This window comes from Eptatretus burgeri, chromosome 13 (assembly GCF_056783735.1).
Source record: "Eptatretus burgeri isolate ZD-2024b chromosome 13, Ebu_testis_v1, whole genome shotgun sequence".
NCBI classification, from domain to species: domain Eukaryota; kingdom Metazoa; phylum Chordata; class Myxini; order Myxiniformes; family Myxinidae; genus Eptatretus; species Eptatretus burgeri.
In genome coordinates, this window is record NC_140973.1 from 72056531 (window position 1) to 72074039 (window position 17509).

Sequence of the window (17509 nt, forward strand, 5' to 3'; positions counted from 1 at the left end):
ACAGCCACCCCAGCCCTTGGGTGTTCCAGACTACTAAAAAAACCATTTTCCCCTCATTGTCCTTTGCTATTCACTTGCACAAGAGGAGCTGCATCTTGTTTCTTGCAAAAGCAAAACATCAATGTCATTGGTCTCAACAAACTGTTTAACTTCTGCTTTACGGATGGAGGAGCGTCCCCCATTAATATTTAAACTCGCTATAGAGAAGGCCATAGGCTAACATAGAGTTAGGGTGTGTCAAAAACTTAGTCTCTCTGTGTCTGCAGCTCATTCTTTGCTTTGAGGATGCATTTCCGGAGTCGATACACTTGTGATTCCGTCACACCAAGCTGTCCGGCTTTGAGGAGCAAAAGCTTCGCAGAGATTATAAAGCCGGATAAGTCAGGGAAAAAGTTTTTAATTTTAACATGTTTCTTGCGAAAGGTGTCATGAAGAAACTTTATGATATCAGCAGGTGGAACACTGGTAACACTCTCCGAATCTTGGGAAACTGGATCATTCCATGCTTCAGCACTGCCACAAGAAGCAAGTGATGAGTCCCCGTCCGAATCATAATCCTAGTACCGATCGGTGTCCATTACATTATCGTTATGCTCCAAAGATGGAGCTGATGGTTTAATAAGGGAAGCCTCACATTCCGCTTCCAAAGGGGGAGAAGGAGTCGGAGGAGTCGGGGAAGGAAGAGTGGAGGGAGGAGGAGTGGAGGGAGGAGGAGTGGGGGGAGGAGTGGGGGGAGGAGGAGTGGGGGAGGTGGAGTAGGGGGAGGTGGAGTAGGGGGAGGTGGAGTAGGGGGAGGTGGAGTGGGAGGAGGAGGAGGGGTGGGAAGAGGAAGAAGATTAGAAGTGGGAGGGGGAGGAGGAGGAGGAGTGGGAGGGTGAAGAGGACGGGGAGGAGGAAGAATACTAATGGAAGGAACGTTATATTCCGCTTGAGATGAACCTGGTGTTTCACTAGTTGAAGCTTTACACCCTGATTCAACCAGGTTTGGAGTTATTGGTGACTTAGAAACGGTACACATTTCACTGTTGGTCTTTACAGGGAGGGGGTTACAGTGGATTCGGTGTTAATATCCAAGGTGCCTGTGACTATGGGAGTGGTCACGTGTGCTCCCTGCTGCACAAAACCAATCTCCTCCTCATGTTCACTAACCCCACCGACAAAAAAGTCATCATCCTCTGGAGCAATTACATCAAATCGATTTTTCGTTTTAAAAAGAGCATCTATTGTTGCTTCCAAACACGAGTCATTATTCTCGGCAGCCGGCGCCATCTTTTTTGCACAGCTCGCCGTCACATCTTGACTATTGTTATCATTTAAATGCTTCAATTTATGTTTCCTTTTTGAAGGAACAACGGTGAAGCTTTCGTCATCCGCGAGGGGGGGATTTACCTCCACTCTCGGCGGCCCAGGCAGATTGTTCGAGTTTGAAGCGTCACCAACGTTCCCAACTCTAGATATACCACTATTCGTCTCAATGGGTTCGACCACACTAGATATTCCACTGAATATATTCTTGGGGCAATCGCTTTTTAAATGTCCCGATTCACCACAGATAAAACAAGTTGTGGTCTCCGTTGCGATATAAATCTGGTAATCGCGGTTTTTATTTTTTAAAGTCATAACTGCATTGAGCGATTGAGCGTTGTTTTTTAGAATGATATAGCAATGACGTCGGAACGACATGATGTGGCGAACCGAAGCGTCAGAGCGGAGACGAAGTGGAATCATGGAGATTCGTGATACAACTGTGCCAAAAACGCTTAATGCAGCGACAATCTCCTCACTCGAGAAGAAGGGCGGGATGTTGGACAGTGTTAATTTTACCGCCATCGTATCGAGATAACTAACGTTGACGAAGACGTCTGGCGGTACGGATAGACCGGTTTCGACCGCCTGAGCCACGTGTCGCTCCTCCGACAAGAAAACCACGACACGTTGGCTCATTTTTGAAGCAGCGAGAACATTCTCGATTCCTACGAGCTCTCCCAGAGCCATCACCACGTTCTCAACACTAACTCCATCAGGTGGAGTCATTGTCACTCCATTTTTCCGAGTGAGTGACTCGTACACACTATTGTGCAAACGTCCGTTTGCCATAGCTTAAAGCAAAATAAGAGAAGTTTAAGTTTAACAAAGGAAAACCGTCACAAGCAACCAGCAAGTGGGGTCAAATGAAGTATAAGGGAAAGGAAGAGTATAAGGAAGAAGCTAAACCACCGATAAACGGCAGGCCTATGAAAACAAGGCAGATGAAAAAGTAGGCCCGGAAACCCGAAGGTTTCAAGGAAAACCCACAAAGCACCTACCGTGCGCGCTCTCCCTCTCTCTCGTCTCAGCAGGAAGGGAAACAGGGAAAGAACTCCACAAACACGTACGGGGACACAGAGGGAAGCGAAATAGGGACAGGAACAACACTAACACAGCACAGTACTCACAGCTGCACACACAGAGCCACCATGACGCCACACCCATGCACGACTCACCAACGACCAGCAGGGGGTGTGAGAGAGAGAGAGAGAGAGAGAGAGAGAGAGAGAGAGAGAGAGAGAGAGAGAGAGAGAGAGAGAGAGAGAGAGAGAGAGAGAGAGAGAGAGAGAGAGAGAGAGAGAGAGAGAGAGAGAGAGAGAGAGAGAGAGAGAGAGAGAGAGAGATAGATAGAGATAGAGATAGAGATAGAGATAGAGATAGAGATAGAGATTTGAGTTTTTATATTCTTTTATTAAAAAAGTATAAAAAGGTGTCTCACCAATGAGACAAAGGCGTCAGCACAACACTTAACTGTTTTTCACAGCAAGCAAACAAAATATATTATAACAAACAAGAGGGTATTTATAAAGGTAGAAAAAAATATTTTACCAAAACAGATGGACAACCAATTATTAAAAAACATTTTAGGTTGATTCATACATTTTAAATCAGAAAGGAAATTCAAGTGATTCATTTACAACAGAGCAAAGAACATTTTTTACACACCATTTGTCAACAAAATCCTGCATTCTCCCAGACTTGCAACAGAAAAAGAAATCAAGCTGAATGCGAGACACAACTAAAGTTCTAAAGGTTAATAAAACACAAGAACAAGCATCCGCAGATTCCACCTTCTTTTTCCTTGTCTTATAAATTGCCATTTTTGCTTCAGCAACCAAAAACGTGGCCAAAGCAGTCTCAGATTTGAAACTAGAGGAAATAGGGAAACCATAAATAAATTTCACCAAGGAAAGAGAAAGACCCATCTTTAAAATAATATCATGCAAAAACTGAAAAAGAGGGACAAGTCTTATGCAATCTACATATGCATGACAAAGCGTTTCATTGTTTTCACAAAATGGGCACAATTCTGGGATCTCATTGGAAAACTTGTGCAATAAGATATTATAAGGGAGGATGCAATGCACTAATCTCCATTGCAGGTCGCCCGAACGTTTAGAAATTGGGGGGGTATATAAACCTCTCCATGCAGGGACAAGAGGGGTCGAAGTTGGCAAATGTTCTTTCCATTGAATCCCGAAAGGACTTTTAACTGAATCAGCAAAAATATACTGAATACAAAAGGAATACAGGTTCCCCTTCTCAATGGAATTTAAAGGTACAGATTTGCCATCCCAGTCCAAAAGCAAAACAGGGAAGGCATATTGATTGGGCAAATCCACAATATCAAAAAGACTCCTGAAACCCACTCCAAAACTCATTAATGCCTTTAAGATAGCAGAAAAAAGCTGACCAATTATCCGAATTGATTTCAACCCAGTAATGGTGGAGATTTCATGACCAGATTTCCATCTTTCTTTTGAAAAATCCAGCAGATTATGCACAAGAAGTATATTGGACCCCACAAAATGTTGCACAAAAGCCCTAGAGGATGGGATTCCTGTAAAACAGGGATTGTAGAAAACTGGTTCATTTTGCTGAGAAAAAGAACATCGAGGCAGTAAAGGAAGTGACCTCACGTTGCAGTGATAAAGCTTGCCAAGCATTGATCACACTCTGCATATACAGAGGAAGTGGTGACACGTCGATCTTCAGGAGGTCGAGCAAAAAAAGCTCATGGCCATATCCTAGCCGGCCCGCTTGCTTTAGCAAACAAAGGGTCAAACTCTCCCAAGGCATGTGGTTATAAAGCAACTTTTTCACAAAAAGAATGCGGAAAGTCATGATCCTGCTGGTGATGTCAACAAGCCCTTGACCCCCCTCATTCCGAGAAAGGCTGAGCACACCTGGTCGAAGCCAGTGCATACCACCCCAGAAAAAATCGATTAAGTGTTTTTGAATATTTTTAATTAGCCATGCAGGTGGCTGCAAGACAATAAACCTGTGCCACAAGATGGAAGACACCAAATTGTTAATAACTAAAACTCTTCCATGATATGATAATTTGCACAGAAGGCCCCTCCATCTCTGAAGTCTGGAGTAGACTTTGTCTGTTAGTCCATCCCAGTTTTTCTGAATACTTTGAGCATCACCAAGGTGTACACCCAAATGGTAAACACTATTATTCTTCCAGGATAAATTGCCAGGTAGTGTTGGGAAGGAAAAATGCATTGCTAATCCAAAAAAGGAGGCATAACTCTTTGTCCAGTTTACTCTGGCTGAGCAAGCTGTTAGAGCAAGCAAGGGTAAAATTATTCATAGTTTTAAGTAGTTCAGATACATCTTCTTGACATTGAATTGTAGTGCAGATATCATCTGCATAAGCAACAACTTTTATAGCAGGTATGTCCGGAGCGACAGAGAATCCCACAAGTTTCTCACGCAATTTAACTAAAAGGGGTTCAATGGAAATAACATAAAGGAGTTCGGATAAGGGACACCCTTGCCTTATTCCTCTGGTAACAGTAAAGGGAGGAATCAACTCATTATTTATTTTGAATAAACTAGAAATATTGTGATACAACAACTGAATATATGATACAAAAATACGACCAAAACCAAAACCCTTTAGGATAGCAAATAGATAACTATGATCTATACTATCAAAGGCATGCTCTTGATCAACAAAGATTAAGCCAGTACTTTTATTCAGAAGATCACACACATCAGCAATGTCACGAACAGCGCCAAGATTGTCATATATTGATCGTCCAGGCACACAACAGGTTTGATCAGGATGCACCAAAGATTGGACTACCAATTTTAAGCGAGAGGCAAGGACCTTTGAAAAAATCTTGTAGTCGGTGTTCAGTAAGGAGACAGGACGCCAGTTTCTGAGTAACTGGGTGTCTCCCTTCTTTGGTAACAAGGAAACAACGGCTCGCCGGAAACTTAGGGGGAGCTCCCCAACTTGAAAACTTTCCTTGAGTACTTCCAAAAGTTCGGGTCCGATAATGTCCCAAAAGGTTTTGTAGAATTCACAGGGGATTCCATCCAGACCAGGAGCTTTCCCGGACGCCATACTGGAAAGAGCAAGACCCAACTCCTCCAGCGTGATGGACCTCTCCAAAGAGGCTCGCTGTGACTCAGACAACTTGGGTAAAGGTTCAATAAAGGCTTTTGCAACATTCAAATCAATCTTTTTGCACAGAATAAAGAAGAAAAATAATCGACTACAATTCTTTTAATCATCTTAGGTTCACTTACTATCTCTCCTTCAGGTGATTGTACAGATAATAGTTGTTGTTGAGCTTTAGTTTTCCTCTCCAAAGAGAAGAAAAACTTTGATGAAGTGTCAAAAAGACTCAAATTTTTAATCTTAAGCCGCACTAAAGCCCCTTTAGCCCTTTCGTTGACAAGACTGTGAAGAAGTTCTTTTTTAGTTATAAATTCTTTACGTAATCCTTGATTTCTGTTCAACTCAAGAGGATTTCTTTGCAATTCTAAAACCTCTTTTTCTAGAATCGTTATCCTTGAAAGACTATCCTGAGAGTGATGAAGTTTATACTGCTGACAAAAGATTTTGATGTGGATTTTTACAATATCCCACCATTGTAGCTTGCTATGAAAAGTATTTTTCCTTCCGTAAAGAGAAGTCAAAAAGATCCTAAAAGCATTGCAAAAAACAATGTCTTCCAAAAGACTAACATTTATAGCCCAATAGGCACTCCTACGTTGAAGATAGGGAAAAGTTAATTTTAAAGAAACTAGGTGGTGATCCGAAAAGCCAGAGGGAGAAATTGCCGTAGACAATATGAAGTTCCGAAAATCAAAATTAACATAAAATCTATCTAAGCGAGCGAACGATACCCTGTTATTGGAAGCTTGACACCACGAATATTGTTTAACTTTGGGGTGCTGCAATCTCCAACCATCAACCAAATTATACTTTGCTAAAATGGTCGCAAACCCTTTTGCACTCTCAGGGTGAGGTTCTGAGCCATTACGGTCCAGAGCTGGCTCCAAGGTACAATTAAAATCACCAGCGAGGCACACGAGACCACTAAAATCAATCTGGGATAAACAATCATCAAGAATGGAAAAATATTCGTTTCTTTTTGCAGGATTACTTGGGACATAAGCATTTAATAGTGTGATTTTTATAGCCTCCATAAGAAAAAAAACCACAAAAGCCAAATGACCTTGCATGAATTCGTGAAAAACAATTTGGTCCGACGAAAGACTTGATCGAAACCAGAAAGCAACTCCTGCACTGCAGCAATCAAAGGAACTGAAAAACCAAGAACCCCTTATTGTGGTTTGCCACTCTGCAGAACAAGTCGGTCCACAACGCACATCCTGAAGAAGAGCTACATCAATATGCTTTTGATCAAGTAACAGTCGAACATGTGTTTTACGTATAGGGGCGCGGCCCCCATTTATGTTTAAACAAGCAAGAGACAAAACCATTTTAGTATTTTATAGGTGGGTACTGGTTACTGAAGTTCTTTCCTTGCCAGAGTTACATATTTCCTCAATCTCTGTACGTGGGATTCATTGGCGCCATAGGCTGCCGGATTTTTAGTAATAAGGGATGCGTAAGCATAAATTTATCGAGTTCTGGAAAGAAATCTGTTAGTTTAATTTTTTTCCGAAAGGTGTTATGGAGGAACTTGATCACCTTCGCAGGAGCAGGGGTATTTAAGCCCTTGTGGTCTTGTGAATCTCCAGCTGCACCATCCAACTCAGAAGAATCTGATATTGAACAAGTATCATCGGAATCACACGACTCGTGTTCAAATTCAGCATCCTTTTTCTTTACAGATATAGCAGACATTGGAAATGGTTTCACGAAAAAGGAATCCTCAGGAAGCAGATTTCCTTCTAACTTTTCAGGTGTCTGCTTCAAAGTCACTGAGGTAATGGGTGTGGCTGTAGATGTGACAGGCAGTTCTATGGTACTCGGTGCAATTACAGTTTGGTGAGATTGTTCTGTGGTGTTAGGCACAACTATAGTTTGGATAGATGGCTCTGAGTTAGTAGGCTCCACTGTAGTCTGAACTGCTGGTTCTGAGGTATTAGGCACGACTATGGTTTCAACAGTTGGTTCTTCGGTGTTAGACACAATCTCCGCATGAACATTCTGCTTCAGTGTATGACTACCTACTGTATGTCCAGAACAAATTTCGTCTCTGCCTGGGACATCTACTGATGGTTTGTTTTGAAGCTCCATAGTCTCCTCGTCATCACATGTGAGAGGGCAGGCATAAACACCTGAAGGATTTTGGTTACTCTCTTTCCGATTGAGTGAAACCCTCTTCACAGCGACCGCTTCCGCGTATGAAGAAGGTTCGACTAAAACTGCACTTTGGTGCCTCTGTTTTCCTCGTGTCACCCAACCAGACTCATTTTTTGCATTTGTTTGATTTTCAGAGTTTTCCCCTGCCTCAGTAGACACCCCAGTGACGTCAGGTTCATTTACATTTTCAACTTTACTTGATTCTTTTTCAATGCCCCTTGGGCATTCATTTTTCATGTGACCATACTGTCCACATTTGTAACACACTAAAGTCTGTGATATAGCAAAGATGCGGAAAGTAAACTTTTCATGTTCAATTTTTAACATCACGTCAAGCTCACGAATGTTTGGCTTCGGAATAATAAATAGTTGACGTCGAAAGGAAAGAATATGTTTTGTACTGTGGTCCTTAAACCGAACAGGAATGAAAGTTATTTTTGAAACCACAGTGCCATACTGTTCTAAAGCAGCCTTTACCTGCTCGTTTTTTATGAAGGGAGGAATATTTGACAGGAGTACCTTCATCGATGGAACATCGAGGGGTGATATGAAGAGGAATATATCTGGCTCCACAGTCAGTCCTGACTCCACAAGCTGCGCCAACATTTCCTCTTTAGCGACGAAGATAACAACACGCTGATTCATTCTCGATGCAGCTATTACACTATGCATGCCGATTAATTTTCCGACACACAAAACAACTTTTTCAACTGAGATTTCGGGTGGTGGCGTACACGAAAACCCATTTTTCCGACTTAAAGACTCTAACAGCTCAACGGTCGCCATGATTTAGGCGTAATAACACTCAATGCCTCAGGGTAAAAAAAAAAAAAAAAAAAAAATAATAATAATAATAATAATAATAAAAACCAATACACAAGCGAAGCTGGCGAATGGAGGAAAATAATAATAATACTAATGATAATAATATGGACGCGGTCCAAGAATCATTTAAAGGAGCCAAAGCGATGGCAAAAACTAACAAAACACGTCGGATGGAAACCAGGCCTCAAAACCGGGAGGCGTTCTGAGAAACCCGAACTCCACCTACCGTGCGCGCTCTCTTTCTCTCTCTCGCTCAATGGAAAAGAGAAAACAAGGAGAAAGGGGTCAAGAGAAAACGAAAACTAAAACATTTAGACGATGAGAAGAGGGAAAGGAGAAAGCAACACAGGCTCCGTGCGTACCGCCAGGAACTGAGCAACAGGTCTTCGCGATTGCACGCACGTGCCAAGCGAGCAACAGCTGTGCAGAGAGAGAGAGAGAGAGACAGAGAGAGAGAGAGAGATAGAGAGAGAGAGAGAGAGAGAGAGAGAGAGAGAGAGAGAGAGAGAGAGAGAGAGAGAGAGAGAGAGAGAGAGAGAGAGAGAGAGAGAGAGAGAGAGAGAGAGAGAGAGAGAGAGAGAGAGAGAGAGAGAGAGAGAGAGAGAGAGAGAGAGAGAGAGAGAGAGAGAGAGAGAGAGAGAGAGAGAGAGAGAGAGAGAGAGAGAGAGAGAGAGATATAGTCGGTCGATCAGTCGGAAAGAGGGATAGGGGCTGGAGAGAGGGGTGAGGGATTCTGGCAGATGTGATGCCCAGTTTTTCATCCATCTGACAGTTGATACGCACAGTGATGAATAACCCGGCCTGTGAAACACCGGGAGGACAGTTTAGAGCTGGGTTGGGATTCAAATGCAGGCTCCACAGAATGAGCAAGTGTACCTCTCAGCTTTCCTGCCGTGATGTGGCGATTCCTAACTTCAGTACTGAAAAGATTTTTTTTCTCATTGTGATAATTTTATTAATTTTGCCTTCCTACCTCCAGCGTAGAACTATGGTATCACAATTGAATGTTGAAGAACGTGCTAAGTGGCTTCACCACGCAATGCACGAAACGTTTGAAGGAACTTTTAAGAGCGAAATGTTAAATTTTTATTTGTATTTATCTCTGCCGAAGTGACGGGTCATGTAACATCATCAAAAATGGGAACTATCGTGGAAAATAAAATTTCACATTTTCAGCGAGGCAGCCACCCCCTGTTGCACCACAGAACAACATGTGGCCAACGCAGGCGAGTAGTCCTTAACTTTGTTCAAGTCGATCTATACACAGTATTTAGTGACAGTGCAAATATTGTAGAGCATTGGATTAAGCACTCCAACGAAATGTTTGATAAGAAATGGCTCCCTTGGCACACAATGGGCAATCACTGAACCGTCTTATTCAATGTGCACCTTCCGGAGATGCCCAAAATGTCAAGTATGTCAAAATTGGACAAATGAACACTTTTCTAGGAGTCAGAACTGCTTGTAAGTTCAATTCTGGAGCTTAACTTTTGTAATTCTCCTTAATTTAAGAGATACTCGTGGTGATCGCATATGTGGAAATGAACTAAAGCAATGACACTGATGTCTTCGGGCGTTTTTAAGCATTGCAATATACCCAGTGATTCATAGCTATGATGAACACGCATTCAATATGGTTAGATTTGCCTTCCAAGAAGAGAAGGCAAGTTGTTTGAAGGCAACTGCCTCAGGACCAAATTCATTGCGCCATGGGTGCGAGGATGAGTATGATAACTCAAGATGAGATGCGGTGAAGTTGTGCATTAGGGAGGGAGAGAGGGGGAGCAGGTTTCACTAGAATAATTACAAAGCTGAGTTAATATCACGGCCAGTAGATATAGGAGACCGGTTCTGAAGTGAGATGGCGTCTTGCAATCATCCTGAGTGAACTGCCAGACATGTTTGTCCTGAGACAGATCTCTGAAGAGATAGCCAGAGATATGTTGACTCTCGCAAGCATATGATCAGATGAACCAACTGGAGCAGAGGAAGAATAGGAGGCATTAGGCCTAAGTCACATTTGCCACGGCGGCCGTGGGGTCTCCAAAATCTACGGCCACTAGCAATTATACGGCGGCCGCAGTATTTCCACGGTCACATAATGTAGCAGTCACATATGTTTTTATTTTTCGGGGAGCTGCACGGCGTATTTAGAAATTGTGGAGACCGAAAACGTGGGGTTGCCGTATGGTGTTTGATTTGATGTTGCATGGTGACCTTCAGGGGGCCCTGCGACGGCCATAGAATTTTCAAGGCAGATGCCAGGTAGCCTCAAGGTGCCTGCAAGGCGACCGCAGGGGAGCCCTAAGGTGAACGTGCGGCCAGACGGACGGTAACGAGTGGGTTCATTTTTTTTTTTAACCAGTTTTTTTTTTCGGCTTGTCGAATTGCTACGGCGAACGTAGAAATGAAAAAAAAGTTATAACTCCGCGTTATAATTCCACGGCGACCCCTACGGCCTGTAAGAGATAGCCAAACGGCGTAGGGACACCATGAGGCCACCGCAGAAACTCTGCGGCCGCCGCACGTTTCTGTCAATTCAGAGGGCGTCGGCCGCCGTATCCTCGCCGTAGAGCAAATGTGACTTAGGCCTTAAGGCCCGGTCACACCTTGACGTTTTAGCCAGCGATGGCAACGTATTAAAATGTATGTAAAACGCTGGCTTACGTTGAACTTTTGATGTTTTTTTTTAAAGATTCGGACGTATTCATAGCGACTTGGTCTTATGTATAACGCATTGGTAACGGACACAGAACGTTTCGTTGTGTTATAGATAACTTATACCAACGAATGCTGAACCTGTTGTCGGCCTACACAACCTATGCCCAACGATAGTCTAACTTCGGCATAGCGCGTTGCACGCATCGCCGACGATGTCGTGACGTAGCCTATTAAAAGGCTGACGCACAACGATTCGAATCATAACTGCCGTAGAAATGGAAGTGTCAACATTGCGGTCACACCTTGGCGATCTTGCCAGCGTATGCCGACCTAAGAAAAATGTGTCTAAAACGTTGGTGAACGTCAAATACGGTATGAGTAAGTTTGGTATACGTGAGTACAACGCTAAAGTACGCTATCATACGTCGTAGTAAGTAGAGTACGTCAAGAAATTTTAAACATGTTCAAAATTTTACGACGTACTCGGCGTATGACACACGTTCCGCATGCGATGGGGATAAGTTTTACACACGATATGCGGACGCTTACACACGTCCACAAAGGCTACTTATAAGCTACTCATAAGTCGAAACACGTCGCGGTAATGTCTTTTTTACGCGAAACTTATTTCTAACTTATGTTTGACGTGCTTTGAACCAATTCTTTACGTAGTCCCAACACACATCGACGTATGTAGACGTATTCCAATGACGTCTTCCGGTCGACAAAAAAAAAATTAACGTGTTTCTAGCTTACAACTGCCATATAAAGACGTGTTCCCAGCGGTTTTGGGAATTGGTATATAAAAATGGTGTTCATAAAAGGGGAACCCAACAGTGTTTTCGAGTCCTTTTTGAGTCGATGTCCATGTCAGCAGTAACAGTATCAGTATCAGTATCAGTATTAGTATTAGTAGTAGTTTGTTCATGTTGGCAGTAGTAGGTGAGTGTGAGGGGGAGGGTGTGGGTTATGATGGATCGTCCTTGCGTTTAACGATTTAACGATTTTAATGATAAACTCAACGATTTAAATGGCTGCATCTCCACTATTGAAAGTAGACGCTTGCGCTCAACAATTGGATTTTTTTTACACTCAACGACTTTTAAACGGTACCACTCAGCTATTTTCATTGTTTCCAATGAACGATTTTAATTGCTGTCACTTGCCTTTGTTTTTTGACGCTGAGGTTTTGAAATTTGAAGCGTTTCTTCTGAACGTGTTAAAACGCTCAAACTCGACTATTTTAAATAGACGCTGCCGATGGACAATTGGAATCATAGCCAAGCTAGACATCGAAGTGTGAACATCCTCGTCATGCCGAAGAAAAGTTTGAAGAATGCTGCAAATAAGTGTCCTGGCCGTGGCCGTGGACGCTGATGCAAGGACGATCCATTATACCGACGTCTTTCAGCCTATGAGTAACTTAAAAGTAACGTCTGTCGATGTGTGGCAACGATCGCGTAACGTGCCAACAACACGTTAATCATAGGTTAGAAATAAGTTTCGGGTACGCTAAACATTACCTCGGCGTGTCTCAACTTATGATTAACTTACAAGTAGCATGTGTTGACGTCTGTCAACGATCGCAGACCGTGCATACAACTTGTGGCCAGCGTAGCGGAACGTGTGAGTCATACGCCGGCATACGTCGTAAATTTCAAGCATGAAAAAATTTGAGGACAACCAAAAAGTACAACGTTTAAAGCCAACGTACAACGACGTATGGCAGTGTTTTTCAGCGTGCTCTCAATGTTATCAAAACTTACCCATAACGTATTCAACGTGTGCCAGCGTTTTAGAAAAAAAATTCAAAAATCGGCATACGTTGGCTAAAACGTCAAGGTGTGACCGGGCCTTGAGCAGGGAAGTTGGTCATTACCAAAACCAGAAAAGAGGATGTGTCATTGGCAAAAAATCTGGGTTGGAAACTTTACAGATGGAGTCACGATCATGGAGTCATAAAGGTCCTTTGCTGCAGTGCCACGGCTGGTGAGAGAGGTACCAATACCCAGCCTATTAGCATAGTGGCAGTCAAAATCACCACATATGAGGAGAGAGTTGGGATCTGTGTTTAAAAGTTGGTCCATGTTTGCTGAGACATTGGTGTAAATTTTGTCGTCACTGTTCGGAGGGAACGGTGAAGGGGGATCTGGGAGGAAGCAGGGGGAGGTGGAAGCTAAGGAGGGGTGGGGTGAGAGGAAATACTAGAGGGGAGGGAGGGGGAAAGCAGTGATGGGGTGGGGTGAGGGAGAAGCATAAAGGGGGAACATGGGGTGGAGGGATTCTGAGTCGGGGGACAGAGAATGGGTGGGGTTTGGGGGACGTGGGCATGGAGGAGATAATGAAGGGGAGGGGACTGACATGGAGATCTTTGACAATGTTGATGGATGTGAAAGAGTGTTCATTGTTGTGTGTAGATAACCTCTGAAAACTGGAACTCTCATGATCCACAATTTAGATATACAGAGATAGACGTCATGAGAGGGATGAAAATAGGGGACATTGAAGACATGCGGGAATTTGTGCTGGGTTGGGGGCCATTTTGAAGAAGCAGAGGAACATATTGTGACGTCCACGGGACTTGAACAGTCCCGCCAACGTATAATGAGCCGAAACGATGGAGGCGGTTTATTTATTTATAACCCAAAGATGGCGGTTCTAATCGCTCTACCGTAAACGGGACGAGGAAGGTGGCACGAGTCGCTTTTCACTGAGTTGATAACGTTTATTCCTCTAACCAGAAATAACAAGACTCGGCAAGAAGAGGGATCCGGGGCGATTCAACGGGATGGTGTGGGATCGGGCGTGGGGAAAACACAGACAATTCCAATGAATATACAAATCTCAAACCCTCTAAGGCGCCAGGTACACACACACAAAACGTAGCTATTCCTGGTGGTCAGGCTGGACCGTGGTGTGGACGCAACAGTCCCTGGATTGGCGTCGGACGAGCTGGCCTTGCTCTCGTCAGGGGGGCAGGAGACACCGTGGTGCTGTCGACCTCCTGGTCTTGGCCCAAGTCCGCTCACAGCCGCCAGGGAACCAGTTCTGGCGCCAAATTGCGAGCAGGAGAGGGAGGCAGGTCCGCCCGCCGTTCGACCCCGTACTCCGAGCCAGCAGAACCCCAGAGCCAACCAAAGTGAGGCACGAGGCTCAGCAAGGCTACAAGACACGATGAAACCAGGGCCGAATCAGCGCAACAACACAGCACGCTCCCAGCACAACAACCTCCACCCCAAAAAACGGTCTTTCTGTCCCGATCTTCTTCCTCTCCCTTTTCGACCCCGAACAGAACCTTTTTATCCTCCCATACTCGTCACTTCCAATCGAGCCGTTTTATTGGCCCTGTGCCGTCGCCTTCCGCCAATCGTGATCATGGGGCGGAGCCATCCGCAGCACTGTCCTGTGACGTCACGGCAAGCCTCCAGAGAATACTAAAAGGGGTTTACGCAGACACACTTACCCTATCCCGTATCCCTATCTAATTACGTGACAATTATCATTTCCCCCTTGAAGAAATGGACATTTACTAGACAACTTATCACCACTGAATTGCTACTTATTACATCAAGATCCTGGTAAACTCGAACAGCATGGCATACCTAATTAAACATCCTAATTACCCTTTGAATGCATACCCCCCCCCCCCTCAAACGTAACAATATATATATATATATATATATATATATATATATATATATATATATATATATAAATATATATATATATATATATATATATATATATATATATATATATATACTGTCCACTGTCCAGATCAACATTAGCCATCACAAGCAAGACTAGTTATTCATTCTTCAAGGCGGATGAATGAATGGGAAAAGAAAAGAGTAGAGATAGAAGGAAAGATGGTCACATGCGGGTAAGATGTGTGGGTCCTTGAATGGTCAAATGAGAGTAGGAAAAAAAATCATGAATTGAGATGGAGGATGATCTGTGGTGGTGTTTTAGCAACTTGAAGCCCTCGATAGAGGAGTGGAAATGAACAGACTGAGCAAGATGGTTCCACGAAGTGGGAGAACAGAGCAATAAATGATTGGAGGAGAGCAGTAATCCTGGATTTTGAACATTAACCTCTCAAAATTTTGCTTCTGTATCCATCTTGTCCACCCCTTGCATTCTCCCCTACCCCTCATCGTTGCCGGCATCTCTTGTTTGTCTGTCCCTGTCTATTTCTTCCCTCGCCCCTGCTGTTGCCTATTTCTCAATTTCCCTCGAACCATGCAAAGTAGGCATTAGATATTTGTCTACAGAATCCAATACCCCACTGACATTATAATCTACAATTACAAAAACCTAAGAACAACGTTCACCCCCTAAAACTGCAGCATGAAAACCATAGCCGATTGTATACGTAATTAGTGATTTTGGGGGTGTGGGCTGGAGTGCCTCATGAATTAAATGCTTGACCTGCAGTCTGCCATCCCAGGAAACTATTGCATAAAGAGCCAATTTATTGCTAAATAATGAACACGTTTAATCGTCGTGTCAATAAAAAGGAGAGTAATATCAGTGAGTGCAAACACCTGAGTGCCAATGAATACTCTGAATGTAATTGTAAATAACTACAATGGAGTGAATTCTGTTAAGATGTGAGAACTCAATGCATTTTATTATATTACTAGCATAACCCGCGCTCTGCGCGACATGTTGGGGTGGGTGTGTTTGAGAAAGGAACTGATGCAGAGTATCAGTAGTAATTTTACTTTAATGCAGTAAGTGGAATACGATTTCACTGTTTCAGAACCATTTTATTTACTTTTTTGTACCATGCACCTCATTTGGTCTTTGAGATAATGTAAGCCGAATATCACGTTACTCGAGCGCAGAACAAAGTCGAAGATAGCGCGACACGAAACCACAAACTCGGAAATAATATACAAGATATTTTATTGTACAGATGTTTAAACGAGGATATATTTAAGGATTCGGTTTATGAAGTCACATTTATGGCATCAATGCAGTGGCCTTGTACATTAGGAGAAGAATTTGGTCTGGGTAGTATTCTTGTTTTGTTAATGACTCATAGTCTTCCTGGACTTCAGGTAGCATTGTAGACACTTAAATGATCAACTAAACCGCAGACACCTCTGAGATATGACTACAGTTCGTTGAGGCACAGCTGGATTCACTTCAAAATGAAATTGTCTGTATATTATTATAGGGTAGGCATTTCTAGGGGCATGTGGCTTCATGGTGTGATGAATGGTAGCGATTATGAGCAGTTGTGTTTGCATATACATAAGCAGCGGTAGCCCTGAAGCCGGTGGTGTGACGGACGCAGTATAAAAGGCAATTCTGTCGGAGTATGCTGGGGAAAGATGTAGCTCATTGCGTGTTAGTAATTGCCAAGATGTGCAATGTTTTCGCCGAGTTGTTTGGGGGCACATTTTAACCATCTATCGAAAAGATGATAGTTGGCTCTCCCAATAAGTTTATTCTTCTGCCTCCAACATTTGGCTTCTTGTTTTTCTTTGTGAAAGAGTCACTTGGGAGCTCTCTGTGTTAATTTGGAGGCTCGCCACAATGACTTACAGAGCAACGCATAGACTATCTCGACCAACAGGCCATTGTGTGAGCGAAATATGAATTTATACAGTTTATCTACCATGTTGCTACACAGACTTGAAACTCTCTCGACCAATCATTGTCTCTGCTCATGATTCGATGCAGATGGGCCATCTATTTATTATGCACTTGGAATAGGAGGGTGAGGTGGGTTGTATGTGTTGATGAGAAAAGGAAGAAAAGATAGGATGATTTGAGTGAGAGAAAGGAGTGTTATAGAGTGTGAGAGGGATGGGGGGGGGAGGGAGAAGGGAAAGACGTTGGAAGGAGATATGATAAAGCAGAGGGAGTGTAGGGGGAGCAGGAGTGAAGGGGAGAGGCATAAACTGGAGAGCAATGGAGGATCAAAGGAGGAACAGAGGGAGGTGGGATGGGGTGGGGATAGGGGATAAATCTCTCCATATTTTATCCATAACATATAGATGGTCCAAAAGTATTCTCAGCACAACCATTCAGCCTACTTATTGTGTGCAGTCTAAATTGTTTTTGTTGCGTTGTGAAACATAAATCAAGTTCAGCAGGTTTTTTTTTTGATACAAATATATCGCATTTATATGAATTGTCGATGATTTGACAAGTAGAAATAAAATGTGTATTTGAAACCCACAGCGAACATGGGTTTAGCAAAGTCATGAGATGTTATATTGTGGTTTCAATGGCTTAGCCTGGATTGTGCTACATATTGGATTTGTTTAAAAATTCTAGTAATGGTGAATCTCTTTGATTAGTCTTACAACGAGGAATAACTATGTATTTGTGATCACAAAGCAATCAACAAGGGTGAGACTCCCCCAGCATCCACAATTCGGTAATGGCCATATTATTTTT

General features: G+C 43.2%; 1 protein-coding gene and 1 long non-coding RNA gene across 2 annotated transcripts in view; one reads left to right on the forward strand and one right to left on the reverse strand.

Annotated features, from left to right (window-relative positions):
- The window catches only part of LOC147014748 (metabotropic glutamate receptor 6-like), an 817753-nt gene that overhangs the window by 340847 nt on the left and 459397 nt on the right, over window positions 1-17509 (forward strand). The window lies entirely within an intron of this gene.
- LOC147014749 (uncharacterized) lies at window positions 2937-8984 on the reverse strand. The gene is made up of 2 exons (XR_015050894.1): window positions 8658-8984; window positions 2937-5461 (listed from the first exon to the last, which is right to left on the reverse strand). It is a non-coding gene; the product is annotated as an uncharacterized LOC147014749 (long non-coding RNA).